General features: G+C 48.8%; 41 non-coding genes across 41 annotated transcripts; all 41 read left to right on the top strand.

Annotated features, from left to right (window-relative positions):
• Positions 1–5785: 5785 nt before the first annotated feature.
• On the top strand, positions 5786–5857 carry TRNAQ-CUG (transfer RNA glutamine (anticodon CUG)). Its single transcript has one exon. It is a non-coding gene; the product is annotated as a tRNA-Gln (tRNA).
• A 5027-nt stretch (positions 5858–10884) lies between these two features.
• TRNAE-UUC (transfer RNA glutamic acid (anticodon CUC)) lies at positions 10885–10956 on the top strand. Its single transcript has one exon. It is a non-coding gene; the product is annotated as a tRNA-Glu (tRNA).
• A 6-nt stretch (positions 10957–10962) lies between these two features.
• TRNAQ-CUG (transfer RNA glutamine (anticodon CUG)) lies at positions 10963–11034 on the top strand. The gene has a single exon. It is a non-coding gene; the product is annotated as a tRNA-Gln (tRNA).
• Positions 11035–11114: 80 nt separating this feature from the next.
• Positions 11115–11186, top strand: TRNAE-UUC (transfer RNA glutamic acid (anticodon UUC)). Its single transcript has one exon. It is a non-coding gene; the product is annotated as a tRNA-Glu (tRNA).
• Positions 11187–11192: 6 nt separating this feature from the next.
• TRNAQ-CUG (transfer RNA glutamine (anticodon CUG)) lies at positions 11193–11264 on the top strand. The gene has a single exon. It is a non-coding gene; the product is annotated as a tRNA-Gln (tRNA).
• Positions 11265–22333: 11069 nt separating this feature from the next.
• TRNAE-UUC (transfer RNA glutamic acid (anticodon UUC)) lies at positions 22334–22405 on the top strand. Its single transcript has one exon. It is a non-coding gene; the product is annotated as a tRNA-Glu (tRNA).
• Positions 22406–22411: 6 nt separating this feature from the next.
• Positions 22412–22483, top strand: TRNAQ-CUG (transfer RNA glutamine (anticodon CUG)). Its single transcript has one exon. It is a non-coding gene; the product is annotated as a tRNA-Gln (tRNA).
• An 80-nt stretch (positions 22484–22563) lies between these two features.
• On the top strand, positions 22564–22635 carry TRNAE-UUC (transfer RNA glutamic acid (anticodon UUC)). The gene has a single exon. It is a non-coding gene; the product is annotated as a tRNA-Glu (tRNA).
• A 6-nt stretch (positions 22636–22641) lies between these two features.
• Positions 22642–22713, top strand: TRNAQ-CUG (transfer RNA proline (anticodon CGG)). The gene has a single exon. It is a non-coding gene; the product is annotated as a tRNA-Gln (tRNA).
• Positions 22714–22786: 73 nt separating this feature from the next.
• TRNAE-UUC (transfer RNA glutamic acid (anticodon UUC)) lies at positions 22787–22858 on the top strand. Its single transcript has one exon. It is a non-coding gene; the product is annotated as a tRNA-Glu (tRNA).
• Positions 22859–22864: 6 nt separating this feature from the next.
• TRNAQ-CUG (transfer RNA glutamine (anticodon CUG)) lies at positions 22865–22936 on the top strand. Its single transcript has one exon. It is a non-coding gene; the product is annotated as a tRNA-Gln (tRNA).
• An 80-nt stretch (positions 22937–23016) lies between these two features.
• TRNAE-UUC (transfer RNA glutamic acid (anticodon UUC)) lies at positions 23017–23088 on the top strand. Its single transcript has one exon. It is a non-coding gene; the product is annotated as a tRNA-Glu (tRNA).
• A 6-nt stretch (positions 23089–23094) lies between these two features.
• Positions 23095–23166, top strand: TRNAQ-CUG (transfer RNA glutamine (anticodon CUG)). The gene has a single exon. It is a non-coding gene; the product is annotated as a tRNA-Gln (tRNA).
• A 73-nt stretch (positions 23167–23239) lies between these two features.
• Positions 23240–23311, top strand: TRNAE-UUC (transfer RNA glutamic acid (anticodon UUC)). Its single transcript has one exon. It is a non-coding gene; the product is annotated as a tRNA-Glu (tRNA).
• Positions 23312–23317: 6 nt separating this feature from the next.
• TRNAQ-CUG (transfer RNA glutamine (anticodon CUG)) lies at positions 23318–23389 on the top strand. The gene has a single exon. It is a non-coding gene; the product is annotated as a tRNA-Gln (tRNA).
• Positions 23390–23462: 73 nt separating this feature from the next.
• Positions 23463–23534, top strand: TRNAE-UUC (transfer RNA glutamic acid (anticodon UUC)). The gene has a single exon. It is a non-coding gene; the product is annotated as a tRNA-Glu (tRNA).
• Positions 23535–23540: 6 nt separating this feature from the next.
• Positions 23541–23612, top strand: TRNAQ-CUG (transfer RNA glutamine (anticodon CUG)). Its single transcript has one exon. It is a non-coding gene; the product is annotated as a tRNA-Gln (tRNA).
• A 75-nt stretch (positions 23613–23687) lies between these two features.
• On the top strand, positions 23688–23759 carry TRNAE-UUC (transfer RNA glutamic acid (anticodon UUC)). The gene has a single exon. It is a non-coding gene; the product is annotated as a tRNA-Glu (tRNA).
• A 6-nt stretch (positions 23760–23765) lies between these two features.
• Positions 23766–23837, top strand: TRNAQ-CUG (transfer RNA glutamine (anticodon CUG)). Its single transcript has one exon. It is a non-coding gene; the product is annotated as a tRNA-Gln (tRNA).
• Positions 23838–23917: 80 nt separating this feature from the next.
• On the top strand, positions 23918–23989 carry TRNAE-UUC (transfer RNA glutamic acid (anticodon UUC)). Its single transcript has one exon. It is a non-coding gene; the product is annotated as a tRNA-Glu (tRNA).
• A 6-nt stretch (positions 23990–23995) lies between these two features.
• Positions 23996–24067, top strand: TRNAQ-CUG (transfer RNA glutamine (anticodon CUG)). Its single transcript has one exon. It is a non-coding gene; the product is annotated as a tRNA-Gln (tRNA).
• Positions 24068–24146: 79 nt separating this feature from the next.
• On the top strand, positions 24147–24218 carry TRNAE-UUC (transfer RNA glutamic acid (anticodon UUC)). Its single transcript has one exon. It is a non-coding gene; the product is annotated as a tRNA-Glu (tRNA).
• A 6-nt stretch (positions 24219–24224) lies between these two features.
• Positions 24225–24296, top strand: TRNAQ-CUG (transfer RNA glutamine (anticodon CUG)). The gene has a single exon. It is a non-coding gene; the product is annotated as a tRNA-Gln (tRNA).
• An 80-nt stretch (positions 24297–24376) lies between these two features.
• Positions 24377–24448, top strand: TRNAE-UUC (transfer RNA glutamic acid (anticodon UUC)). Its single transcript has one exon. It is a non-coding gene; the product is annotated as a tRNA-Glu (tRNA).
• Positions 24449–24454: 6 nt separating this feature from the next.
• On the top strand, positions 24455–24526 carry TRNAQ-CUG (transfer RNA glutamine (anticodon CUG)). The gene has a single exon. It is a non-coding gene; the product is annotated as a tRNA-Gln (tRNA).
• A 73-nt stretch (positions 24527–24599) lies between these two features.
• On the top strand, positions 24600–24671 carry TRNAE-UUC (transfer RNA glutamic acid (anticodon UUC)). The gene has a single exon. It is a non-coding gene; the product is annotated as a tRNA-Glu (tRNA).
• A 6-nt stretch (positions 24672–24677) lies between these two features.
• On the top strand, positions 24678–24749 carry TRNAQ-CUG (transfer RNA glutamine (anticodon CUG)). Its single transcript has one exon. It is a non-coding gene; the product is annotated as a tRNA-Gln (tRNA).
• A 73-nt stretch (positions 24750–24822) lies between these two features.
• On the top strand, positions 24823–24894 carry TRNAE-UUC (transfer RNA glutamic acid (anticodon UUC)). The gene has a single exon. It is a non-coding gene; the product is annotated as a tRNA-Glu (tRNA).
• Positions 24895–24900: 6 nt separating this feature from the next.
• TRNAQ-CUG (transfer RNA glutamine (anticodon CUG)) lies at positions 24901–24972 on the top strand. Its single transcript has one exon. It is a non-coding gene; the product is annotated as a tRNA-Gln (tRNA).
• Positions 24973–25045: 73 nt separating this feature from the next.
• TRNAE-UUC (transfer RNA glutamic acid (anticodon UUC)) lies at positions 25046–25117 on the top strand. The gene has a single exon. It is a non-coding gene; the product is annotated as a tRNA-Glu (tRNA).
• A 6-nt stretch (positions 25118–25123) lies between these two features.
• TRNAQ-CUG (transfer RNA glutamine (anticodon CUG)) lies at positions 25124–25195 on the top strand. Its single transcript has one exon. It is a non-coding gene; the product is annotated as a tRNA-Gln (tRNA).
• An 80-nt stretch (positions 25196–25275) lies between these two features.
• On the top strand, positions 25276–25347 carry TRNAE-UUC (transfer RNA glutamic acid (anticodon UUC)). Its single transcript has one exon. It is a non-coding gene; the product is annotated as a tRNA-Glu (tRNA).
• Positions 25348–25353: 6 nt separating this feature from the next.
• TRNAQ-CUG (transfer RNA glutamine (anticodon CUG)) lies at positions 25354–25425 on the top strand. Its single transcript has one exon. It is a non-coding gene; the product is annotated as a tRNA-Gln (tRNA).
• A 79-nt stretch (positions 25426–25504) lies between these two features.
• TRNAE-UUC (transfer RNA glutamic acid (anticodon UUC)) lies at positions 25505–25576 on the top strand. The gene has a single exon. It is a non-coding gene; the product is annotated as a tRNA-Glu (tRNA).
• A 6-nt stretch (positions 25577–25582) lies between these two features.
• TRNAQ-CUG (transfer RNA glutamine (anticodon CUG)) lies at positions 25583–25654 on the top strand. Its single transcript has one exon. It is a non-coding gene; the product is annotated as a tRNA-Gln (tRNA).
• A 73-nt stretch (positions 25655–25727) lies between these two features.
• Positions 25728–25799, top strand: TRNAE-UUC (transfer RNA glutamic acid (anticodon UUC)). Its single transcript has one exon. It is a non-coding gene; the product is annotated as a tRNA-Glu (tRNA).
• A 6-nt stretch (positions 25800–25805) lies between these two features.
• TRNAQ-CUG (transfer RNA glutamine (anticodon CUG)) lies at positions 25806–25877 on the top strand. The gene has a single exon. It is a non-coding gene; the product is annotated as a tRNA-Gln (tRNA).
• A 73-nt stretch (positions 25878–25950) lies between these two features.
• On the top strand, positions 25951–26022 carry TRNAE-UUC (transfer RNA glutamic acid (anticodon UUC)). Its single transcript has one exon. It is a non-coding gene; the product is annotated as a tRNA-Glu (tRNA).
• Positions 26023–26028: 6 nt separating this feature from the next.
• On the top strand, positions 26029–26100 carry TRNAQ-CUG (transfer RNA glutamine (anticodon CUG)). Its single transcript has one exon. It is a non-coding gene; the product is annotated as a tRNA-Gln (tRNA).
• An 80-nt stretch (positions 26101–26180) lies between these two features.
• On the top strand, positions 26181–26252 carry TRNAE-UUC (transfer RNA glutamic acid (anticodon UUC)). The gene has a single exon. It is a non-coding gene; the product is annotated as a tRNA-Glu (tRNA).
• A 6-nt stretch (positions 26253–26258) lies between these two features.
• Positions 26259–26330, top strand: TRNAQ-CUG (transfer RNA glutamine (anticodon CUG)). The gene has a single exon. It is a non-coding gene; the product is annotated as a tRNA-Gln (tRNA).
• Positions 26331–26384: the final 54 nt, after the last annotated feature.

Here is a 26384-nt window from a genome sequence, read left to right as displayed (position 1 = left end):
GCATTTTGCGTGTGCGCCATCTGCTGTGCTCTCCCTGCCAAGACCAGGCAGCTTCCCTGCGGCCACGCCGTGTGCTTGATGTGCTGGAATACCGCCTACGACGGCGGCCTGTGTCCCAAGGATGGTGTCCCGTACTCAGATGCTGCCCTGGGGGATGCGACCTGCCCGCCGGATGTCTATACCAAATTGGTGTACTGTGTCAACGGAGTGCTTGGCTGCCGGTTTAAGGTCGCACTCCAAGATCTGGAGGGCCACTGCCTATACGAATGCCGTTTCAAGCCCACGAGCTGTACTCTCTGCGGAAGAGACGACATCGCGGTGTCCAAGGCCGTTCAGCACTTTGTACTCTGCGCAGGATTGACGACTGGTCCATCCGAAGCATGGTGGATGAGAACGGCTGCTACAGCTGCAAGTTCGTTCGGCTACGATCAACGCCTCTGAAGCAACCTTAAATGTTCCTGCGACAGTCCGACAATAAAGAAAAGTGTTCTTTTAAATTTTCTCGACTTGAGTGATGATTGCACGTATGTTCAGGTCGCCGGCAAGGGCTTGCACTTGTGCATAACGCGCGTTTATATAGGGCATCGTACACGTTATGCCACGTTATTAGAGGCAATACGCTATTGTGACGACACGCATATTACTTTATTTAGATTACATTCTGTCTCTTCGATAAAATGTACTTCTCTATAATGAAGTACGCAGTTAACCTAAACGAAAATTACAATGATCGTAAAAAAATATCAAGTTTCGCCGACGAAGGGCAGAAATTGTTTACAACGCTCATCTTTGGTCTTGCATTCGATATACGTCGAAATGTGGCTGATGCGGTCGGTACCGCAACCTGAATCGACACCATAGTCACGCAGCTAGCGCGACGGGTACAAAAGTGTTTGACGTTGCGCCGCCTTCGAGGTGTCTAGCAGTGTGGATCCTGGTAGCGGTGCCACTGCGGCGGTTCACATTTTCGTCAGTGTTAACGGTTGCACTGCGCTTTCCACGCTTATTGGACAGATACGAATTATATTTCATTAGAAAGTTTGCTTTCTGTGCTTTCCAATGACACAGTATTATGACCTAAGCTGAAGCGTTACCTGACGGCACTCTAAGGAGTGCGAGCAAAAAACGGCGTTTCTGCTGTACATAGCCAACGTCGTACTGCATTTCCGGAAAAGTATTCAGCGTAACAAAGCGAAGTTTGCTTTGCCTTTAAATGAAAGGTGATACATGGTTTCCTTAAAACATATTAGGTGTAAAGCAAATAAAATTTGTATATCCATTATTATATATTGCCAAAAAATAAAAGGTAATGAATGCATATGTTCTTCCCTTTACAACGGAGAACAAAATTTTGTCGTTTTATACGCTACAGATGCACTTACCATATATGCGAGGTTGTTTTGTGTGCTGATGAATAGTTCATGAATTACTGGCATTTGTGCCTCTACTTGGTCACGCATCACTGAAGAAGAGGTAAAGCTATTGAACTTGGAACTCTGCAATTTGATCAAGCAGCAAGCCCTTCTCGGCAATTCTATAAAGAGAAAATTGTGTTCTGTTGATTGAGTAATCCACAAGGGTGCTGCGAATGTAACCAACTTTTCTGCCGGTCATCTTCGTGAAAATTTCCAGTCTTATTCGTGGACACACTCATTCACACGAGTGTTGCACGTTAGTAGAGCCCCATTAAATGTCTTGTATTTACTAGCACTCACTAGTTTTACACAGCAGTGCTTTACAAGCAAAGGATTTCCAATAAGCAATAAATCTCGCTGGCGTCTTTGGCACCTGGCACCATCTGTGCAAAAAAATATCGAGCTTTTTAACGTAAGTTCCAACAATTGTCAAATGTGGTGCCCCTGAGCATTAGAAATCCGGCAAGACGCGCATGGATTCTCGCTCCAGATTTCAGTGTTTGACTTAGTCTAGTGGCCGCACCTACCCACATTCCTTCAAACACACGTGTTTGCAACCTCGCAATCGATGCAGTCCAACGAGAGCTAACTAAATTGTGGCCGCTGGTAGAAAAAAAATGAAACAAAAGAAAGATAGCGCACGGTACATTATGAGTGCATGAGAGCAAGCCAGCAGTTTAGCTTATTGTGCAATTGTACCAAGGAGAATCGCAGATAACGTGAGATTTTAGAAATTTTCCTGGGTGCCCACTTTTGTTGACAGGCGGCTGTGGAAGCGCTTTTGAAGTGCACACAAAACTTGCCCTCGTGTCTTTCTATTTTCGGGGCTCGTACGGCGATATCTTCAAACTTGCTTTACTCACGCGGTGAGGTGCGACGGGTTTGGCATAGTACTGTGCTTGCCCTGTTCTACGAGACTCCTGTTGAGCGATGGGATTACCAGGAAACAACGAGCGAGCCCTATTTCCCCGACTTAACGCAGTGAGAAGAGCGATGGCGTCTTGACGGGTAGCATTCCAAGCTGCGCGCGAAAAACCAAATGTCACGGTTTCCGACGCCCAATGAAGTTTTGGAACACGTGAATCCCAGTGGGCGGTCTTCTCATTGAAATGTATATCGTATTTACCCGAGCAATCACCGCAAGTTTCGTGGCCGCTTATCATTATTCTAGATATACATGTATTCCCATCACTCTTTGTTGGTATGATGTCAAAATGTGCGGACGCACATTGGAAGCTGCCATGGTTCCCTATGTTTTTTTCTTTTAATTTTGCATTTCATTGCGCAGCCGAAACATCGATTTGATGCATCACTGAAGGATTTTCCTGCTTGCTCAATGCAGTTCCTAAGCGATTATATATGACCTGTTATATAGAATGTTTATGAAATGCTATGTATTTTTCCGCATCATTTATTAGAAATTCTTCTCCACCTGCTCTCATCACTATTAGTTCACCTTGTCATATAATTTTTACATTTATATTTTGTTTTACTCTTCAAACAAGGATACACTTCGTATATAAAAAAAGCAGCCTGCCCGCAGACACGAGGTATACCACTTGTGCAAAGACGTTGTGGTGTTCACCCGCGACGCTCACGGCGCGCCGGACGACCACCACCGCGGGTTCGAGCAGTCCGCAGCCGCCATGCATGCAGGGCACCGCGCGCCCACGCCTGCTCCGGCCCGCTCCGTGTGCCGACGCGCAGCTGCGCGCGTACGCGCCCCGCCGGCCCCATAGCTTAGGGGAAGGAGAGACCGCGCGCGCGCAGCAAGGGAGACCCTAGGCAAAGCTCTCGAGAAGTCAGAAAGTATATTTATTAAGGTTGGACTCAAAACAGACACACGCTTTAACATAACACAAAACATAGCCGAATGGGCGCCGGTGGCCGCTAGAATGGCGCACCGCGACAGAGAGATAAACAAAGAACCCGAGCAGTCAGAATTTGCCTATCCTTCGGTCAGCGCCTGCCATCGTGCGCCCCACAGCAGAGAAAAGGGAAATAGAGAGAAATGACAGACGAACAGACGGGGGCACGATCGGCCGACGCTGCCTCAGGACATCGAGACGACGGAAGAGTGCGCGCACGCCCGCCGAGGCCGGGACCCCAACGAGCCGGAGTAACCATCGGCCGGCGGCGGACAAAGGGGGCCGCCACCGGCAGAGAGGAATACGTACGCACCTTCCGACGCCCCGATGTGGTCTCCCCGGGCGCCCGTCTTGCGCGCGCTTACCCGGAGTGCACGCAAGCAGGGCCCGAATCCCGCCAAAATCTTGGCCAATAGGCAAAGCCTGTTGACTTTCGCGTGGGCGGGGTGACAGCAGAGCGACAGTGTTTTATGACCCGCTGCCACCCCGTCCAGGCAAGGAGGAGAGGGACACGGAGCCCCCGGCAACACAACGCAACGGCTTTACAAAACCACCGCGAGAACCGGAAACCCCACAACGTCAATGGAACGCAGTTCGTTCAACTCCGAGGTCAATGCAGGTCACAGTGCAGTTGTCCGAAACAACCAGGTGTGGGTGTATTGGCCATCTTCAAGGTCGCACATAGGTTGCAGGGAAGGACAAAATAACAATTTTCCTGGCATCTGGGACCCCTCACCTGTCACCCCTGCCTGCATTCCATTGTCTAAGGCTTTGGTCACAGTACACGTGACTTTTACCTTTTAGAATTGACCATAGGCTATGGTCACAGTACATGTGCACATTCAGTCGTGGACACAACTGAATGTGCCCCTGCTGACGTGTGGGCTATTCACAAACTGCCTACCTGATTTGCTTTCCTTCGTTTTTTTTTCTTATAATGCCACTGTATGTACTCGCAAATTTTCACTCCTGCTATAGCACCAACGTATGTTCGAGCAATTTTGTGAACGGCGTGTAGCCGTTCACCCCGGGCAATTTTGCCAGTGCTGTATGGCAGAAAACGCCTGTGAAGTACCTTGGTGTGCCACTTGAGTTCTACAAAAATAATAATGACTACTGGCAGCAACAAGCAGAACTCTTACGCGAAAAGGCGAATGCTTGGAGGGCGAGTTATCTCTCCATGCTTGCGAGGGCATCTGTGTGTAACATGTTTTTTGCGGCTAAACTATGGTATGTGATACAAGTGATGCACTGTTCTTGGGTAAATGTGCAAAAACTTCATAGGGTTTTTGCGATCTTTGTGTGGGGATCTACGTGGGAAAGGTGCAGTCGTACAAATTTGTTCAGGAGTGTAAAGTGTGGGGGACTTGGACTGGCGACCCATTTCTGCATATTCAGCGACCCATTTCTGCAAACGGTGTGCCAGGCCAGATTAGGGCGACTGCTACCTGAATATGTTATTAGCACGGAAGTCCTGACGGGGACGGCACAAGGTTTTTTTCGGGAAGTAGTGGCGAGTGTGCGATTTTTGAGTTCGCGCTTTTCTAATGATTATTTATATTCTGTTAAAAAGAGGAAACTGTATAAAGACTTATGTGATATAGTGTTACCAATACCGTTGTACAGGGCGATATACAGTGCAGGCCTGGGTCAGAACGTACTCAAACGGGTTAAAAGAATGCAAGCAGCACCAAGTGCAAAAACTTTCTTTTTCAAACTGCATACCAGAACTCTCCCTGTAAGAACCTTCTTAGAGGAGCATGGGTTTTATATGCCATGGGGGTCTCAATGCATTATTTGCAAAAAGCCGGAAACGATCGACCACGTTTTCCTTCACTGTTGGGAAGCGGTGTTCTTCTGGGATGTGTTGCAGAGGACAATCAAAAAAGAATTCCCACTAGACACGCATGGAATTAGGTACCTTGCCATAGACAATGAAGAACGAGTACCTTTCGATCTAATCATGCTGACAGGCCTGCACAGTATATGGCGCTCACGAATGGCTGGCTTCTACTGTGAGCCGGACGGAAGACCAGCAAGGCTGTACTTTCGGGAGAGCATTGCTCGGTTATTAGAAGTTGAAAAAACAAAAGAATGTCTTTCTCCCTGGGTAGCCAGGGTAGAACCCTTAGTCACACTAAGGGAATTTTAAGTGACAACGTCAGTCACAACATAACGGATGGCTTTTCGCTCATTGTGTTGACAAAGTATATTGTAACCCTGTCTTGACTTTTCATGTGTTGGAAGTGTATTGTTGTTGCGAAACCGGTAATAAAGAAAAAAAACAGAAGCGGACGGCAACAAATGTGTATGTTACGTTTTCTTGTTCGGTTGTTGTATTCATTACTTATTTTTCTTACTTTTTTGTGTATATCATTTAAGGAATGTGTGTTGTAGTGATATGTCGAGGACTGGCAATAAAGAAAAAAATCCGGCGTGGTCTTACGGTACCTGGCTTTCACCCAGGAGGCCCGGGTTCGATTCCCGGCGTCGGAAGTGTGCGGTCTCATGGTGTAACGGTTAGCACTCTGGACTCTGAATCCAGCAATCCGAGTTCAAATCACGGTGAGACCTTTTTTTTCTCTTTTGCTTCTCCCAGTTCACCTACAGTGCTTAGTGAGCGGCAGCCGCGCTGCTTGACCGTGTCTCGAATCCGGCGTGGTCTGAGGATTCCACTTCCGGCCACCGCAGTGAACGGTCGCGCAATGTTTTGCTCCGAAGGGGCGGTTACAGCGGCCCAGCAGGGCCGCGGTCTCAGGTTGAACGACACATTGAAGGATGACTACCAGGTTATTTTGCCGCAACTACCTACAACAGTTACAACGACTGTTTTTTTGCACGGAGACGTGAAGGCGAGGCCCTACCGAGTCGAGCATTTCCGTGAGGCACTTGACTATCTGCAGCTGATGCCCGAAGTGGAGGCCCTCGGCGCCTATCAGATGAACCACGTTTGGGCTATGACATTCAAGGACGAAAAGGGCAAACAAAAGATTTTGTCTGCTCCAACCTTCAGCGTAAAGGACCACCGATGCATGGTAATAGACCCTCGAAATCAAGACGTCAGGATGAAGCTGTATTGGCTTCTACATACGACTCCGGACGACGAAGTCAGCGGTGCCCTGGCGCCTTTTGGCAAGGTCAGCGAAATTTCGAGGGAAAAGTGGCGCGTTGCAGGTTGCAACGACAAAGGCTCCCACACGCGCCTGGTGTCCCTACGGCTGAAGGTAGGCGTTACCGTGGAGGACCTGCCTCATCAACTTCGCGTCGGGGAAGAACATGCGCTCGTGCACGTCCCAGGCAGACCCCCGCTCTGCCTCCGGTGCCATCGCACCGGTCACATACGGCGCGAGTGCCGAGTCCCGAGTTGCAAGCTCTGTCGTCGCTATGGCCACGACGAGAGTCAATGCGCGCGTAGCTACGCCAGTGTGACCGGAACTGGGCGAAGCGACACCGTCGATGAGCACCTCATGGACCAAGTCGACGCGGAGGAGACCGTCAGTGGAGGCGAAAAGCCGACAACGTCGGGTGCCACGCCTTCTGTCCCATCCGAAAACAAGGGACCTATGAAAGCTGCGTCTAGTGTAAATGGAAAGAACGACGAACCACAGAATACGCCAGAGGCTGAGAAAACCCCTAGCATCTGTGCTGCCGTTAGCGAAACAGTCGAGATGGAAGAGAGCGGAACTGCAATGGAGAGCATCAACTCGGAAGAAGGAAAAACCAACCCTGGCGTCGCCGTCTCAAAGAGACCACGGGAAATCACCATAGAAGACGACAACCGCGAGAAGGTCAACGCCGGTGAACCACCCCCAAAGGCAGGGTCCCATCGTAGGGATCCCCTGAAGGTGAAGCCCAACGTGCCTCCAGACAGGAGGACTACACCGACAGGGCCTCCGCGTTAGCGGTGGGCGCTGTCCGAGGGACGACTTTACCGCTAGACTGGAGCGGGACGCGCAGCACGAAACGTCGCCATGCCTACCGACAAGGAAAACGCCCGGCTTCGCCATGCTTGACGAAGCACTCAGAATTAATGCAATATAACTGTGTAAGTGTGTATCCTGTCAATTCGGCACAATTACCCAGCGGTCCGCTTGCCCTTTCGCTTTTTATGAATTCAACGTCCTTATCGGCATTAAGAATAGGCACGCTGAATGTGCGCGGTCTCACGACAAGAAAGCGGCAAGTGCAGCTAAGACGTCTGCTAAAAGAAAATACCATCGATATTCTAGCCTTACAGGAATCGAAAATAGACAGCGAGGAGCAAGCGGACCACATGGTCCAAACTTACGCATTAGATTTCAACGTTTGTGTTTGCCATGCCGTTGGAAAGTGTGGCGGTTGTGCTATCTTTCTGAAACGAGGTATAGGAATCGTTGAAGAGGGTGTTATCACCTCTGATGACGGACGGTTAGCATTGTGCGACTTTTATTTAAACCAAGTACAATGGCCAATTATATGTGTGCACGCGCCGAACCAAATTTCAGAAAGAAAAGTTTTTTTTGATTGTGTCGCGGGCTTTCTAAAGTGTGACAGGCAACTCATTTTGCTTGGCGATTTTAATTGTATTTGAAGCCCGAAGACTCAGTTAAGAATGAACCAGTACGAGACAAAAGTGCCCTACAGCTTAAGGCGTTGGTGGATGAATGTGGCCTTGTTGATGTAGGGGACATATTCCGTGGAAATCAAGTGCAATTTACTCACTTTCAGGGCGAAAGCCACGCACGATTAGATCGCGTTTATATCTCTTCGGATGTTATGTCTATGTGCTGCAACTATGCCGTGAAACATGTTAGTTTTAGTGATCATAGCTTCGTAATGTTTGAAATAGGTAGAAAGCGCAAAGTCTCTGCATTCAGCTGGGAACTGTGGAAATTAAATGAACAGCTCTTAACCGACGACACATTTGTCCAAATAGTACGCGAGAAATTGGAAATAGTGTCCACGAGTCACACAAATTTCATCGAAGCTTGGGAACAATTCAAGTGCGAAGTTAAACTAAGTGCAATAGACAGATCATGCATACTACGACATAAAGAAAAACAAAAGGAAAAGGAACTACAGTGCACACTTGATTTCCTTTTGAATGCAGAGACTACAATACCGGGTTTGTTTAAAAGTGAAGTCGAAGTTGTTAAAAGACAGATGGAACAGATGGAAGAAGAAAAATATAAAGGCGCTGTTATTAGAGCGCGTTCAGAGAGGCTTTCGTTAGGCGAAAGACCAACTAAGAGGGCGATTGGTGAAGAAAAAAAGATATGCAACAAAAAACGAAATAAATGAAATTCGCTACCATAACGAAGTGTCGACAGATAAGAGCGTTATTGAAACAGCATTTGTAGAGTGATGCCGTAGTTTGCTCGGCACAGAAGTGCAAGTAAATGATATATTTATAAACAACTATGTTAAGCAAATGCCAAGGCTTGACGAGGATATTAAACTAGAGCTTGAAAGACAAATTACTAGAGATGAAATCAAACACGCAATTGAAGATTTGAGCAAAGGAAAGACGCCTGGCCAGACGGCCTCGGATCAGCGTTCTATAAAGTTTTTAAGAATGAAGTAGCGGAAATACTATCCCATGTTATAGCAGAAGCCTACGATAGTAAACAAATGCCTCCATCGTTCAAACTAAGTCACGTAGTTCTAATTCCTAAAACCGATGAACCTTCCAAATTGCAGTCAGTAGAATCTTATCGGCCCATAAGTCTGACAAATGTAGATTATAAGATCTTTATGAAGGTAGTAGCAAGAAGACTCTAGTCAGTAATTACAGCTATAGTTGGCCCACATCAAACATGCGGGATTAAAGGACGAAGCATATTCACAAACATACATACCACCAGAAGCATACTAGAAGGTTGTGACGCTTTTTCCGGAAAGATAGCAATGCTTCAACTAGATCTAGAGAAAGCTTTCGACAAAGTCGCACACAGCATACTGTTCGCAGTGCTAGAACAAGTTAACGTAGGCAGTATAATAAGTGAAGGCGTGAAAATGGCATATAAAAACTGTACTACTAAACTTATCATTAACAAAAAGCTTAGCGAAGGAATACCAGTAAGGTCTAGTGTGCGCCAAGGATGCCCAACCTCAAGCCTGCTAATAGCCATATATCTTGAACCGTTCTGTTTAAAAATTCTGAACAACAAAACGATATGCGGCTATCGCTTCTTAACGCACGAAATTAAAATCCTCTCATACGCAGACGACATCGCAATCTTTTGCCGAACTCAAAAAAGCATCGAAAGTGCCATTAAGGGAGGAAAAACATTTTGCAGCCTAATTGGAAGCGCCATTAGTTGGCAAAAGTGCCTAGGATTCTGGCACGGCGAATGGGACGAGAGGCCGACACAATTCGAAGGCATAAGGTTTACTGATACGCCGGGCAAATACCTTGGCATTCCATTGAAACACTATCGCGGAAACAAAAACCAATGGGCGGGTGAAATTGACCGGGTTTAATCCCAAACAACAAAATGGGGCGGACGCGATTTTTCAATCTTTACACGTGCAACTGTGTGTAATATGTTCATGGTAACAAAAGTTTTCTATATGATGCAAGTGCTTTGCATGGCAAGGATGTATGTGCAAAAGTTACACAAACTGTTTGCTGTTTTTATCTGAGGGTCGAACTGGGAGTGTACTAGTCGTCTGAACTTGTTTCAGTTGGTTAAAAACGGAGGGCTAGGCTTATCGCATTTATTTCTGAAACAAGTTGTTACACGTTTTTTTTTTCTTGAGGCAACAGAACGATGCTTTCCTGCAGAGTATTTGTCAAGTGTTTTTGAGCCAGGCATTACCCGAATACATATTGTCATCGTATTCTACTAATCATGTTCCATTGAAAGGGTTTTTGAAAGAAGTCGTTGATGCTTTTCGTTTTTTGAAAAGCCACTTTTCGATTGAATATCTCTCGGATGTAACAAAGAAAACATTGTACAGAGACTTGCTTGATGTGATGTGTCCTGTGCCGATCTATCGTTCCTTATATGTACTACGACGAGAACGTAATGTTTTGAGTCGCGTTAAAAAGATGCCTGTTAGAGCGTCGACCAAGACGTTTTTCTTCTTCCTTCACACCGGCACGCTCCCTGTAAAACCCTGGCTTAAAAAAAAGGTATTTTTGTCCCTTGGAGTACTAACTGTACAATATGCAATAAGCCCGAAACCATCGAGCACGTATTTTTAGACTGTTCAGATTCTGTTTTTCTGTGGGACATTTTACAACGGACACTCAAAAAGCAACTTCCACTTACACCTCACGGGATTCGATTTCTGCCGTTTGATCAGACAGGGGACGTGCCGTGTGATCTCCTGATGTTGTTGACAATGCACAGTGTATGGAAGACGCGAATGGATGTAAGACACGAGAATGTTAAATCACAACCGTCAAAAGTGTACTTCAGAGAGGCTGTCATGTACGTCCGCGACGTCTACAGGACACTTTCCGATCCTCCAGAATGGCTACCTGTGTTTGATCAGTTGCTAACACAAGAGCCCTACTAACCTAACAACACGAGACAAAGTATGTATGTGGAATTCCAACAAGAATTCCTGTCTATTGTACGAGGAGAAATCCGGCAATAAATAAAAAAAGAAAATCCGGCGTGGTCTAGTGGTTAGGATATCTGGCTTTCACCCAGGAGGCCCGGGTTCGATTCCCGGCGTCGGAAGTGTGCGGTCTCATGGTGTAACGGTTAGCACTCTGGACTCTGAATCCAGCAATCCGAGTTCAAATCTCGGTGAGACCTTTTTTTTTTCTCTTTTGCTTCTCCCAGTTCACTTACAGTGCTTAGTGAGCGGCAGCCGCCCGGCTTGACCGTATTTCGAATCCGGCGTGGTCTAGTGGTTAGGATACCTGGCTTTCACCCAGGAGGCCCGGGTTCGATTCCCGGCGTCGGAAGTGTGCGGTCTCATGGTGTAACGGTTAGCACTCTGGACTCTGAATCCAGCAATCCGAGTTCAAATCTCGGTGAGACCTTTTTTTTCTCTTTTGCATCTCCCAGTTCACTTACAGTGCTTAGTGAGCGGCAGCCGCACGGCTTGACCGTATTTCGAATCCGGCGTGGTCTAGGCTGCTTCCGGCCACCGAGCGTGACGGACGCATGATGACGGGCTCCGTTGGAGCGGCTTCAGCGGCCTTTTCTGGCCGCGGAAACAGGACGATGGAACAGGAGGGCACCTACCAAGTTGTTCTGCCAGGTCTGCCAACAGGTCGTTTTGTTTTAAAAACAGTTTTTTTGCACGCTGATATTACGGCACGACCGTACCGGATTGAAGATTTCCGTGACGCATTGGCACCGCATTCGCTTCTTCCGGATGTTATCGCCCTGGGGGCGTATCGCATGAGCCATGTCTGGGCCATCACTTTCAAGGACGCGGACGCGGTGAAGAAGATCTCGGGCATCGGGGAGCTGCGTGTAAAAAACCGGCGCTGCCTGGTGATTGACCCGGCGAACCAGGACGTTCGACTGAAGCTCCACTGGCTTCTACACAATGTGCCTGATGAGGACGTGCGTGTCGCCTTTGCGCCCTATGGGAAAGTTACCGAAGTAGGCCGGGAGCGCTGGCGTGTGCAAGGTATGACAGAGAAGGGATCAACCACCCGGCTTGTCACCCTCAAGCTGAAAGCGGGCGTGAAGTTGGATGACTTGCCACACCAGCTGAGCGTTGGCGGTGAGTTGGCGCTTGTCGTGGTACCAGGCAGACCCCCGCTGTGCCTTCGGTGTCGCGGTACGGGCCACATCCGCAAGGAATGTCGAGTCCCGCGTTGCGGAATCTGCCGACGCTTCGGGCACGAAGACAACCAGTGTACTCGCACTTACGCGAGCATTACAGGCCCGGGAACCAGCGAGGACTCGTCCGAGATGCTGATGGACGAGGCGGATGCTGAGGAAGCAGCCCGTGTGGGTGGACAACCACAGCGCCAGACTCGGCCATCATTCACGACTCTGGTGAAGCAGAAGGCGGGGCCCTCCGGCGCAACAGATGGTAGTGTACAGGCGCAGCATAAGCCTGAACAGGACGACGATGACAAGGCAAAGGAGGCGGCGAAAGCCGCGGACGCTAAAGAAAGCAGCGTGGAGACCCCCGGCATTGACACCATGGAGACGAACCAGGAAGCGGCGAGCACCGTTGCTGGAAAACGTCCGCATGAAGAAAGCGGAGACGTCAAGCTGCAGCCTGGCGGTAGCGGCGATGAGCCTCCGCCGAAGGCAGGGGGAGTGAGACGCTCGTCGTTAAAACCGCGGCCGAACCTTCCGGCCGACCCGCGGAAGGCGGGGAAACCGCCTCCGTAGTAACACAGTGTCCTGGTCGGTGTCAGCGCTGGTTGTGTTGGTTGACCGGTGTCAAGAGGTCCTGGCAGTCGTGAGGAAGGCTACGTCAACCATGAAGGTACGCACCATGCGGATAGAGGCGTTTCTTCTTCTAAGACATGGCTTTTAATCTTATTGCTCCACTTCGAGTTGCGACTTTGAACGTCAGAGGTCTGGGAGCAAGAAAGCGACAATACCAGCTTAATCGCCTTCTTCTGGATAACGATATTGATATAATTGCTTTACAAGAGTCGAAAATAGAGAGCCAAGAGCACACTGACCGCATGGTGTCTTCCTTTCAAGCAAACTTTCATGTTTGCGTTTGTCATTCTGTTGGGACGTCAAGTGGGTGCCTTGTATTCATACGTAAGACGTTAAGAGTGAACGTAGAGGCTGTATTTGCATGCCCAAGTGGTCGCCTTTTGATTGCTGATTTCACATTTTCGAATTTTTGTTGGCGAATTGTTTGTGTATATGCTCCTAATGTAGAAAGCGAGCGTAAAATTTTCTTTGAATCCCTTGAACCATGCTTGAATGGCAACAAGTTTTTGCTTGTACTGGGAGACTTCAACTGTGTGTGCGCCGCAGCTGACAGAGTGAAGTTTAGGCCACTTAGAGACAAGAGCTCTGAAGTTTTGAATACTTTTGTGCATGAGTATGGTCTCGAGGATGTTGGCAATGTGTTTTCCACTGGGACCCACCCAGAATACACGCACTTTCAGCGGGAGAGCCATGCGAGACTAGACAGAATGTATGTATCTGTCGATCTTATGCCGCTATGCTCAAGTTATGACGTTAAACCTGTGCCTTTCAGTGATCACTGCCTCGTGAGCATGACTTTAGGAATGAAGGGCAGGAAATCGCGCTTTAACTGGCACTTATGGAAATTGAACACAAAGCTTTTGGAGGATGAAGGGTTCATTATGCAAGTAAAGACCAAGCTAGACAAATTGCTAGACGCGCAGCCAGCTAGTTTTGCAACTGAATGGGAGGGGTTCAAATAGTGGGTAAAAATGAAAGCAATAGAAAAGAGCAGCGTGGCTCGCTATGGAGAACCAGCGCTGGAGTTTTCGCGGCGCCTGCAGCGCCGCCCTGGCGGTCAGAACGTGCACAATGCAGCCTCCCCCGCGGACGAAAATTGCGTTGCGTGCCCTTAAAGTCGAAGGAAAACAAAAGGGCGCCGACGATACTGTTGCGCATACAAGTGCCACAACTAAGTCGGGATGAGGGAGGATGTATCCTTCTGCGTCTTTCCATCTAAACCCTACGAACAAGAACGGAGGCGGCGTTGGATCCAGGCAGTCAGGCGAGCGGAGTAAGCTCCCGTCTTGTCGCTCTATCAAGCGGTGTCGGGCTGGTTTCTAAATCAAATTTCGCGTGTATCCTTTGTTTATTCGATAGTGAAGACGGTCAGCCATGGCAGACAGTACCAAACAGCAGAATCTGCAGTCGGTATTTCGTCGGAAACAAAATGAGCAATAGCGTGCACCATCCGGCATATGTACCATTTTTCCTTCGCAATGCCACCGCCAAGCCCCTTCCAACGCCACCGCACCAAGTGAACGATACGAAAGGTAAAAATTATCCATTCATTGCCAAGAATTATGTGGGAGGGAAGCTGCCTTGTAATACGAGTTGTATGCGCATAGTGCCGGCGCACGCGCGACTAAGCCACCTATGTGTTTATAAAAATGCGCATGCGGATGAGGACTCGGCGCTGAGATGCATCCGGCAAATTTATGTAATTAGTACTAAATGTAGCCAGGATTCTTACGGATCAAGCAGCGGAGCACTCAAACCTTTGCTTGCGCGTGTCAGCTGATGCGATAAAGCTTTCTTCTCCATTGACTGCTGTGGCGAAGTAACATCAGAATTTTTTATGCCTAGCCAGAGAAATATGGAATATCTTCAGGCCAACTAATACTTACGAAACCATAGCGCAGCACGACCGGAGCCATAACTGCTAGATTTGCGAGGCAGGCAGCCACGCAAGCATGGCATCGATACACGACGCAACCGTTAAAGAAACACACGTGCTCACCGCGACGCACTGTGAAAAATATATAAAGCTTAAAAAGCTTCTTTCGTGATTTCTTCACTTGATGGCGCTAGCTTCTTTTCAAAAACTCCACTTCAAGCGGCGCGAATACGGAAACATACGAACTATAATACGGCTGCGTATGTGTGTGTCGTCTGGTTGTGTGGCTGAAATATGCCGCGTTTCGTCGCCAGGGCGGCGTGCAACGCACTCTTTTCGACGCGCCGCCTATCCAGCGCTGGTTCCCCATAAAGAGAAAGAAAAAGAAAAAGAAATGAACGGGCAACTTAAATGGATGCTGAGCATGGAAAATAGCGCGCCGGGAACTTTCACGAAAGAAGTACGGGAAGTGAAATGCCAGCTCGAAAGAATCGACGCCGACAGGTATAGGGCCGCCGTCATACGCGCAAGGTCTGAAAAATTGTGGGCTGGCGAAACGCCGACAAAACGAGCGCTATCAGACGAGAAAAGATACGCTTGCCAGAAAGAAATTAGGAGCATCCGATTTGACGGCCGGACTTCGGAAGATGCGAGAGGCATTCAGTGTGCTATAGCCGAACATTTCACAGAACTTCTTAGCAATAAGCTCGAAACCATAGAAGGCTTCCATGTAGACTTCTTGAGGCTGGTTCCAAGACTAGATGATGAAATTAAGGAACGTCTTGAACTGCCTATAACTTTACAGGAGATAGAAAAAGCAATAGACGACCTAACATCTGGGAAAGCTCCTGGGCCAGATGGGCTAAGTGCGGCCTTTTATAAAACCTTTCGGCTTCCTGTTGCACAGTGCATGCTCCATGTGATAACTGAGGCTTATGAGCGCAAACGGGTTCCATTGTCTTTCAATACGTCCCACATCGTTCTAATTCCCAAGACTGATGATCCGGAAGAACGCCTGTTGGTGGGGTCACATCGACCGATTAGTCTCACCAACGTCGACTACAAAGTATTTATGAAGGTTCTAGCAAAACGACTGCAGTCTGTGATCACGAAATTGGTAGGGTCTCACCAGACGTGTGGAATTAAAGGCCGTAGCATAGCTACAAATATATACAAATATATATACAAATATATATACAAATAGCAGTTGGCGGTCAGATAGCAATGATGCAGATCGATTTGGCGAAAGCCTTTGACCGCATCTCCCATGAAATCCTTTTTTCCATCCTGGAACACTCCAAACTAGGGGACATTATAGTAGAGGGCGTAAAAATGGCCTACAAGAACTGTACGACCCGCATAATAGTTAATGGCGATCTCACTGACAAACTTGCTGTACGTTCTTCAGTAAGACAGGGATGCCCGCTTTCCCCCTTGCTTTTCGCAGTATATTTAGAGCCACTATGCCTGGCAATTATCAACTCTGACCGAATTTCCGGTTACAGACTGCAGTCATCACACGTGAAAGTACTCGCGTATGCTGACGATATAGCGGTGTTTTGCGCTGGTAGACAGAGCATCTGTGAAGCGACAATTGTGATTGAAAAATTCTGCGCTCAGACTGGAAGTCAGATCAATTGGGGAAAAAGCTCCGGTTTTTGGCATGGCGAATGGGACGTAACACAGGGTTGTTTTTCTCGGCTTCGATGGTCCACCTTGCCAACGCGGTATCTAGGAGTACCTCTGGATTGTTATCGGGATCCCAGCTCGTACTGGAAAGAAGAAACTTCGAGAATGAAAGAGAAAGCGGTCGCGTGGCAAGGAAGACAGCTATCAATGTTTTCCCGTGCCTCTATCTGTAATGTCATTTTTTTAATTTCGAAGCTCTGGTATGTCATGAATGTGCTGTGTGCGACCCGAACAGCTATTCAAAAAATGCATCGTGTTTTTGCTGTTTTTATTTGGGCGTCAACCTGGGAAAGAACCAGCCGAACTAACCTGTTTGTTTCCGTTAAAAGCGGAGGCCTTGGCCTGGCGCATCATTTTTTGCGTCAAGTGGTCTCGCGATTTATGTTTTTGCGTGATCAAAGTGATCCCTTTCTAAGATCTGTTATGCAAGTGCGCCTACAGAGACTGCTCCCTGGAAGGATAGTCTCCTGTGATAACATGTGTGGTGCTGTGACAGGATACTTGCGCGAGGTTGTACTTTCGTGCAAGATGTTGGAAGTACGTTTCAGCCCTGAATACCTGTGTAATGTCAATAAGAAAAAGCTGTACAAAGCGTTGGTTGACGTGATGTTGCCGGTACCCATTTATCGGACACCTCACTTTGGAGGCCCAGGGCAAGATATTTTAAAAAGAGTTAAGAACATGCCCGTTAGACCTGTGGTCAAAACTTTTTTTTAAACTACATTCCGGTACGCTGCCTGTTAAAGCCTGGCTGCATGATAAGGGTCTTTTCGTGCCATGGACAACAAACTGTTTGTTATGCAGGAAGCCCGAGACACTGGAACATGTTTTCCTAGAATGTCGGGATCCAATTTTTTATTGGGATGTCCTTCAGAGGACGATTAAAAAGGAACTACGTTTAAGTCCTTACGGCATCCGGTACTTGTCAGTTGAAAGTGAAGAAGTGCCCTACGATTTAATTATGCTTTTTGGCCTCCACAGTTTGTGGAAAACGCGAATGCAGGTGCGACATGCACTCATAAATACAAGATCCACACGAGAAAACTTCATCGAAAGTGTTGTTTATCTTCGCGAATGTTTCAGGGCTCAGACTGATCCACCAGAGTGGATATCACTGTTTGATGATTTGTCACAAATGGAAAGTTTTTAGCACCACTCGCGTCAGTCCAAGTGTGGCTGAAGTGTTTTATCATGTTACTTTGTGTTATGCGTTCAAAAACGGCAATAAAGAAAAAAAAATCCGGCGTGGTCTATCATTCTACTTCCGGCCACCGAGCGTGACGGACGGCGAATCATGAGCTCCAGTGGAGCGGCGACAGCGGCCTTTGTTGGCCGCGGAAACAGGTGGAACGCTGAAGATGACGCAGGCTATCAGATTATTTTGCCTCCACTGCCAAAGGGGCGCGTCGTGCTAAACACCGTGTTTTTGCACGGCGACGTGCGAGCTAGACCCTACAAAGTAGAAGATTTCCGGGACGCTCTTGGCCTAACAGGATTGTTGCCGGAAGTGCTGGCCCTAGGGGCCTACCAGATTAACCACGTCTGGGCTGTGACCATGAACACCGCAGACGCCACGAAAAGGATGCTGGAAGTCAAGGAGCTGAAGGTAAAGGGGCGGCGCTGTATCGTGGTCGACCCTCAAGACCAGCAGGTGCGGCTGCGTCTTCATTGGTTAATACATGGTGTGGCCGATGAGGATGTAAGAACGGCGTTGGCGGCTTTCGGTAAAGCCGTACAAGTGACCCGAGAGCGATGGCGAGTTCAGGGTATCAGCGACAAGGGGACGACTACACGGTCCGTCTTGCTCAAGCTCAACAGCGGCGTGAAGGTGGAAGATCTTCCGCACCAAATTAGGGTCGCCGGTGAGCTGGCCCTAGTCGTCGTTCCTGGCAGGCCAATGCAGTGCTTGCGCTGTCAAGGCACCGGTCACGTACGACGAGACTGCAAGGTTCCCCGGTGCTCGCAATGCCGTCGGTTTGGACACGCCGAGGACCAGTGCGTACGTACATACGCCTCTATGACTGGGCCAGCCGAAGGCGACGACACGGCAAGGTTGGTGATGGATGCGGCCGAGGCCGAAGACGCGGCGAAAGGGGCAGGAGACCAGGCAACCCCATGTGCTGTAGGCGGTGGGCTTGCACCTGATGCGTGCGCGGGGACACCACCGGACAGGGAAAACGCTACGGAAGATGCGGCACAAGAGCCAGCCGAAGAGACCAAGGAAGAAAGCAAGAGCAGCCTAACGGAAGCCAGCGAGCAAATGGAGACAGCTGAGGACCAGTCGGCGAAGAGTGACCCTACGAGCAGCAATGTCGGAGCCTCGGTCAAACGGCCTCTTGAGAAGGCTACGGACAGCAGCGCAGCGAACCAAGGAAGAGGGGAAGACGGGCCGCCTTCGAAGACGCCAACGGGCAGGCGCAACAGTTACAAGCCACGACCGAACACCGCTAACGCAGACAAGAAGTCCGAGAAGAAGCTGCCACCGCTCTCCAGTGGTACCGGTCCACCGGGTGGCTCCGGGGGCGTCTAGCGGTGTGCTAGGCACAAAAGGTAAACACCATGCTCCGGGCCAAATCTTTTCACTAGACCTATAATCATGGCTCCCAACCCGTCGCTTAGAATGGCCACGCTAAACGTTCGAGGTCTGGCCGCCAAGCGAAAGCACAGCCAATTGTGTAGGCTGCTGGTGGACTTTGACCTTGACGTGTTAGCCGTGCAAGAGACAAAAGTAGATGGTGATGAAGAGACCCGCAGCATGGTGCAGCGGTTTACGCCACGGTACTACGCGGTAGTGAGCCACGCCTTAGGGACGTCGGCGGGCTGCGTGATGTTTGTTAGAAAATTACCCGGTGTAACGGTGCAAGGTTTTTATTCATGTCCATCCGGTAGATTAGTTTTCTGTGATTTTGCTTTGCATGGAATTGAATGGCGGGTTGTATGTATTTACGCACCAAATGCGTTGGAGGAACGGGCTTTGTTTTTTTCTATGTTAAAAGAGTATATATCTTCCGAAAAGCAGATGGTGCTGTTAGGTGATTTTAATTGTGTTCTCAGTGCCCGAGATCGCTCTAATAGAGCATTAAGGAGCGATAAAAGTAGGGATGTTTTGAACGAGATAATTACTGAATACGAATTAGTGGATGTGGCTGAATGTATGATAGGGACGCGAGATGTGCGTTTCACGCACTTCCAAGGAAATAGCCATGCGCGCTTAGATCGAATTTACTTGTCGCTTCAAGCAATACCAATGTGTAATAGTTACAGTGTATATCCTATTTTCTTCACTGATCATTGTCTGGTTAAATGCGACATAGGAAGGAAGGGAAAAGGCCGCAGCTTCTCTTGGGAGCTGTGGAAAATTAATTCAAACTTAACTACTGATGAAAGTTTCGGAGAATATGTATCGGACTGCATCAAAAAAATTCTAATGACTGGCGAGGGTGAATTAAAAGATCGATGGGAAGAGTTTAAGCAGTGCATTAAAATGAAAGCCATCGATCGTTCCGTCGCAATAATGCATGAAACAAAAAAGAAAGAGAAGGAACTGCGAATAATCTTGGAAAAGCTGACAGAACTAGAGTGCCAAGAACCGGGAGCATACAAAAGCGACATACGGAATATTAAACAGAAACTTGAACTGCATGATGAGGAACGCTATCGCGGAGCGATTGTTCGTGCTCGAGCCGAATCCTTTGGGATGGGGGAGGCGCCCACAAAAAGGGCGCTCGGACTGGAAAAATCGCACGCTCGACGAAATCATATTGACGTGATCGAGGTGGGTGGTAACGAAGTTACAGATAATGATAGTATCGCACGTGCGTTTTTTGAACACTACGAAAATCTGTTCGCATTTAGGCAGGTGGACCTAGAACGGTTTAAGACGAACTTCTTGAAAAGAATGCCTCAACTGACTGAAGAAAGAAAAGTTGCATTAGAAACGCCGATAACTGTTTTTGAAGTGGAACGCGCCATTGACAATTTGAATCCTGGCAAGTCACCTGGCCCTGATGGGCTTTGCGCTCTGTGGTACAAGCGGTTTAAAAAGGAATTGTCAGCGGTACTTGTAGCAATTTTTAACGAAGCGTACGATGGTAAGGCGTTACCGCCATCTTTCGGTCAATCACACACGGTGTTGATCCCGAAGACAGAGGATGTAGATAAGTTGAAAAGTGTAACATCATACAGACCGATAGCACTCACAAATGTAGACTATAAGATACTAATGAAAGTCTTAGCAGCTAGACTTCAGTCGGTTGTTAAAGACATAGTCGGACCACACCAAACGTGTGGAATTAAGGGTCGCACTATAGCGACGAATATTCACAAGATGCGCTCAGTTCTTGAGTGTTGTGACACTCTTGAAGCGTGTGTGGCCATACTTCAGCTAGATCTGGAGAAGGCGTTTGATTGCGTAGCGCATGCTATTTTGTTTGCAATGTTGGAACACATTAATGTCGGATCCGTCATCGCGGATGGTGTAGCTCTGGCGTATCGGAACTGCTCTACCAGACTAATTATTAACAAAGAATTGGGGGCCCCCATTAAAGTGCAGCGTTCCGTGCGTCAAGGCTGTCCCATCAGTCCACTTTTGTTTTGTATATATATTGAAACCTTATGTTTGTCAATAATTGAAAATAATTCTATCCGTGGTTTTTGCTTACAATCTTCAGAGGTAAAACTGCTTGCATATGCCGATGATGTGGCGGTATGTTGTATTGACTACGAAGGCATTGAAGAAACCATTCGAAGTGTTAAATTTTTCAGCGACGTTACAGGAAGCCGAGTAAACTGGGGAAAGTGTCTCGGGTTTTGGCACGGCGTGTGGCCGTCCACCCCGGGCATTTTTGCCAATGTTGTATGGCAGAAAACGCCTGTGAAATACCTTGGTGTCCCACTTGAGGTCTACAAAAATAATAATGACTACTGGCAGCAACAAGCAGAACTCTTACGCGAAAAGGCGAATGCTTGGAGGGCGAATTATCTCTCCATGTTTGCGAGGGCGACCGTGTGTAACATGTTTTTTGTGGCTAAACTATGGTATGTGATACAAGTGATGCACTGTTCTAGGGTAAATGTGCAGAAACTTCATAGGGTTTTTGCGATCTTTGTGTGGGGATCTACGTGGGAAAGGTGCAGTCGTACAAATTTGTTCAGGAGTGTAAAGTGTGGGGGACTTGGACTAGCACACCTTTTTCTCAAACAATTAGTTAATAGATTTTTCTTTTTTCGCGAGGTCAGCGACCCATTTCTCCAAACGGTGTGCCAGGCCAGATTAGGGCGACTGCTACCTGAATATGTTATTAGCACGGAAGTCCTGACGGGGACGGCACAAGGTTTTTTTCGGGAAGTAGTGGCGAGTGTGCGATTTTTGTGTGTGCGTTTTTCTAATGATTACTTATATTCTGTTAAAAAGAGGAAACTGTATAAAGACTTATGTGATATAGTGTTACCAATACCGTTGTACAGGGCGATATACAGCGCAGGCCTGGGCCAGAACGTACTCAAACGGGTTAAAAGAATGCAAGTAGCACCAAGTGCAAAAACTTTCTTTTTCAAACTGCATACTGGAACTCTCCCTGTAAGAACCTTCTTAGAGGAGCGTGGGTTTTATATGCCATGGGGGTCTCACTGCATTATTTGCAAAAAGCCGGAAACGATCGACCACGTTTTCCTTCACTGTTGGAATGCGGTGTTCTTGTAGGATGTGTTGTAGAGGACAATCAAAAAAGAATTCCCACTAGACGCGCATGGAATTAGGTACCTTGCCATAGACAATGAAGAAGGAGTACCTTTCGACCTAATCATGCTGACAGGCCTGCACAGTATATGGCGCTCACGAATGGCTGGCTTCTACTGTGAACCGGACGGAAGACCAGCAAGGCTGTACTTTCGAGAGAGCATTGCTCGGTTATTAGAAGTTGAAAAAACAAAAGAATATCTTTCTCCCTGGGTAGCCAGGGTAGAACCCTTAGTCACACTAAGGGAATTTTAAGTGACAACGTCAGTCACAACATGACTGATGGCTTTTCGCTCATTGTGTTGACAAAGTATATTGTAACCCTGTCTTGACTTTTCATGTGTTGTAAGTGTATTGTTGTTGCGAAACCGGTAATAAAGAAAAAAAAATCCGGCGGGGTCTAGTGGTTAGGATACCTGGCTTTCACCCAGGAGGCCCGGGTTCGATTCCCGGCGTCGGAAGTGTGCGGTCTCATGGTGTAACGGTTAGCACTCTGGACTCTGAATCCAGCAATCCGAGTTCAAATCTCGGTGAGACCTTTTTCTTTTCTCTTTTGCTTCTCCCAGTTCACTTATAGTGCTTAGTGAGCGGCAGCCGCACGGCTTGACCGTATTTTGAATCCGGCGTGGTCTAGTGGTCAGGATACCTGGCTTTCACCCAGGAGGCCCGGGTTCGATTCCCGGCGTCGGAAGTGTGCGGTCTCATGGTGTAACGGTTAGCACTCTGGACTCTGAATCCAGCAATCCGAGTTCAAATCTCGGTGAGACTTTTCTCTTTTGCTTCTCCCAGTTCACTTACAGTGCTTAGTGAGCGGCAGCCGCACGGCTTGACCGTATTTTGAATCCGGCGTGGTCTAGTGGTTAGGATACCTGGCTTTCACCCAGGAGGCCCGGGTTCGATTCCCGGCGTCGGAAGTGTGCGGTCTCATGGTGTAACGGTTAGCACTCTGGACTCTGAATCCAGCAATCCGAGTTCAAATCTCGGTGAGACCTTTTTCTTTTCTCTTTTGCTTCTCCCAGTTCACTTACAGTGCTTAGTGAGCGGCAGCCGCACGGCTTGACCGTATTTTGAATCCGGCGTGGTCTAGTGGTTAGGATACCTGGCTTTCACCCAGGAGGCCCGGGTTCGATTCCCGGCGTCGGAAGTGTGCGGTCTCATGGTGTAACGGTTAGCACTCTGGACTCTGAATCCAGCAATCCGAGTTCAAATCTCGGTGAGACCTTTCTCTTTTGCTTCTCCCAGTTCACTTACAGTGCTTAGTGAGCGGCAGCCGCACGGCTTGACCGTATTTCGAATCCGGCGTGGTCTAGTGGTTAGGATACCTGGCTTTCACCCAGGAGGCCCGGGTTCGATTCCCGGCGTCGGAAGTGTGCGGTCTCATGGTGTAACGGTTAGCACTCTGGACTCTGAATCCAGCAATCCGAGTTCAAATCTCGGTGAGACCTTTCTCTTTTGCTTCTCCCAGTTCACTTACAGTGCTTAGTGAGCGGCAGCCGCACGGCTTGACCGTATTTTGAATCCGGCGTGGTCTAGTGGTTAGGATACCTGGCTTTCACCCAGGAGGCCCGGGTTCGATTCCCGGCGTCGGAAGTGTGCGGTCTCATGGTGTAACGGTTAGCACTCTGGACTCTGAATCCAGCAATCCGAGTTCAAATCTCGGTGAGATCTTTTTCTCTTTTGCTTCTCCCAGTTCACTTACAGTGCTTAGTGAGCGGCAGCCGCACGGCTTCACCGTATTTTGAATCCGGCGTGGTCTAGTGGTTAGGATACCTGGCTTTCAGCCAGGAGGCCCGGGTTCGATTCCCGGCGTCGGAAGTGTGCGGTCTCATGGTGTAACGGTTAGCACTCTGGACTCTGAATCCAGCAATCCGAGTTCAAATCTCGGTGAGACCTTTTTCTTTTCTCTTTTGCTTCTCCCAGTTCACTTACAGTGCTTAGTGAGCGGCAGCCGCACGGCTTGACCGTATTTTGAATCCGGCGTGGTCTAGTGGTTAGGATACCTGGCTTTCACCCAGGAGGCCCGGGTTCGATTCCCGGCGTCGGAAGTGTGCGGTCTCATGGTGTAACGGTTAGCACTCTGGACTCTGAATCCAGCAAACCGAGTTCAAATCTCGGTGAGACCTTTTTTTTTCTCTTTTGCATCTCCCAGTTCACTTACAGTGCTTAGTGAGCGGCAGCCGCACGGCTTGACCGTATTTCGAATCCGGCGTGGTCTAGTGGTTAGGATACCTGGCTTTCACCCAGGAGGCCCGGGTTCGATTCCCGGCGTCGGAAGTGTGCGGTCTCATGGTGTAACGGTTAGCACTCTGGACTCTGAATCCAGCAATCCGAGTTCAAATCTCGGTGAGACCTTTTTCTTTTCTCTTTTGCTTCTCCCAGTTCACTTACAGTGCTTAGTGAGCGGCAGCCGCACGGCTTGACCGTATTTTGAATCCGGCGTGGTCTAGTGGTTAGGATACCTGGCTTTCACCCAGGAGGCCCGGGTTCGATTCCCGGCGTCGGAAGTGTGCGGTCTCATGGTGTAACGGTTAGCACTCTGGACTCTGAATCCAGCAATCCGAGTTCAAATCTCGGTGAGACCTTTCTCTTTTGCTTCTCCCAGTTCACTTACAGTGCTTAGTGAGCGGCAGCCGCACGGCTTGACTGTATTTCGAATCCGGCGTGGTCTAGTGGTTAGGATACCTGGCTTTCACCCAGGAGGCCCGGGTTCGATTCCCGGCGTCGGAAGTGTGCGGTCTCATGGTGTAACGGTTAGCACTCTGGACTCTGAATCCAGCAATCCGAGTTCAAATCTCGGTGAGACCTTTCTCTTTTGCTTCTCCCAGTTCACTTACAGTGCTTAGTGAGCGGCAGCCGCACGGCTTGACCGTATTTTGAATCCGGCGTGGTCTAGTGGTCAGGATACCTGGCTTTCACCCAGGAGGCCCGGGTTCGATTCCCGGCGTCGGAAGTGTGCGGTCTCATGGTGTAACGGTTAGCACTCTGGACTCTGAATCCAGCAATCCGAGTTCAAATCTCGGTGAAACCTTTTTCTTTTGCTTCTCCCAGTTCACTTACAGTGCTTAGTGAGCGGCAGCCGCACGGCTTGACCGTATTTTGAATCCGGCGTGGTCTAGTGGTTAGGATACCTGGCTTTCACCCAGGAGGCCCGGGTTCGATTCCCGGCGTCGGAAGTGTGCGGTCTCATGGTGTAACGGTTAGCACTCTGGACTCTGAATCCAGCAATCCGAGTTCAAATCTCGGTGAGACCTTTTTCTTTTCTCTTTTGCTTCTCCCAGTTCACTTACAGTGCTTAGTGAGCGGCAGCCGCACGGCTTGACCGTATTTTGAATCCGGCGTGGTCTAGTGGTTAGGATACCTGGCTTTCACCCAGGAGGCCCGGGTTCGATTCCCGGCGTCGGAAGTGTGCGGTCTCATGGTGTAACGGTTAGCACTCTGGACTCTGAATCCAGCAAACCGAGTTCAAATCTCGGTGAGACCTTTTTTTTTCTCTTTTGCATCTCCCAGTTCACTTACAGTGCTTAGTGAGCGGCAGCCGCACGGCTTGACCGTATTTCGAATCCGGCGTGGTCTAGTGGTTAGGATACCTGGCTTTCACCCAGGAGGCCCGGGTTCGATTCCCGGCGTCGGAAATGTGCGGTCTCATGGTGTAACGGTTAGCACTCTGGACTCTGAATCCAGCAATCCGAGTTCAAATCTCGGTGAGACCTTTCTCTTTTGCTTCTCCCAGTTCACTTACAGTGCTTAGTGAGCGGCAGCCGCACGGCTTGACCGTATTTTGAATCCGGCGTGGTCTAGTGGTTAGGATACCTGGCTTTCACCCAGGAGGCCCGGGTTCGATTCCCGGCGTCGGAAGTGTGCGGTCTCATGGTGTAACGGTTAGCACTCTGGACTCTGAATCCAGCAATCCGAGTTCAAATCTCGGTGAGACCTTTTTCTTTTGCTTCTCCCAGTTCACTTACAGTGCTTAGTGAGCGGCAGCCGCACGGCTTGACCGTATTTTGAATCCGGCGTGGTCTAGTGGTTAGGATACCTGGCTTTCACCCAGGAGGCCCGGGTTCGATTCCCGGCGTCGGAAGTGTACGGTCTCATGGTGTAACGGTTAGCACTCTGGACTCTGAATCCAGCAATCCGAGTTCAAATCTCGGTGAGACCTTTTTCTTTTCTCTTTTGCTTCTCCCAGTTCACTTACAGTGCTTAGTGAGCGGCAGCCGCACGGCTTGACCGTATTTTGAATCCGGCGTGGTCTAGTGGTTAGGATACCTGGCTTTCACCCAGGAGGCCCGGGTTCGATTCCCGGCGTCGGAAGTGTGCGGTCTCATGGTGTAACGGTTAGCACTCTGGACTCTGAATCCAGCAAACCGAGTTCAAATCTCGGTGAGACCTTTTTTTTTCTCTTTTGCATCTCCCAGTTCACTTACAGTGCTTAGTGAGCGGCAG

This window comes from Dermacentor albipictus, chromosome 6 (genome assembly GCF_038994185.2).
Source record: "Dermacentor albipictus isolate Rhodes 1998 colony chromosome 6, USDA_Dalb.pri_finalv2, whole genome shotgun sequence".
NCBI lineage: Eukaryota > Metazoa > Arthropoda > Arachnida > Ixodida > Ixodidae > Dermacentor > Dermacentor albipictus.
Note: the sequence above shows the minus strand (reverse complement) of the source record. Positions and strands in the feature narration are given on the sequence as shown.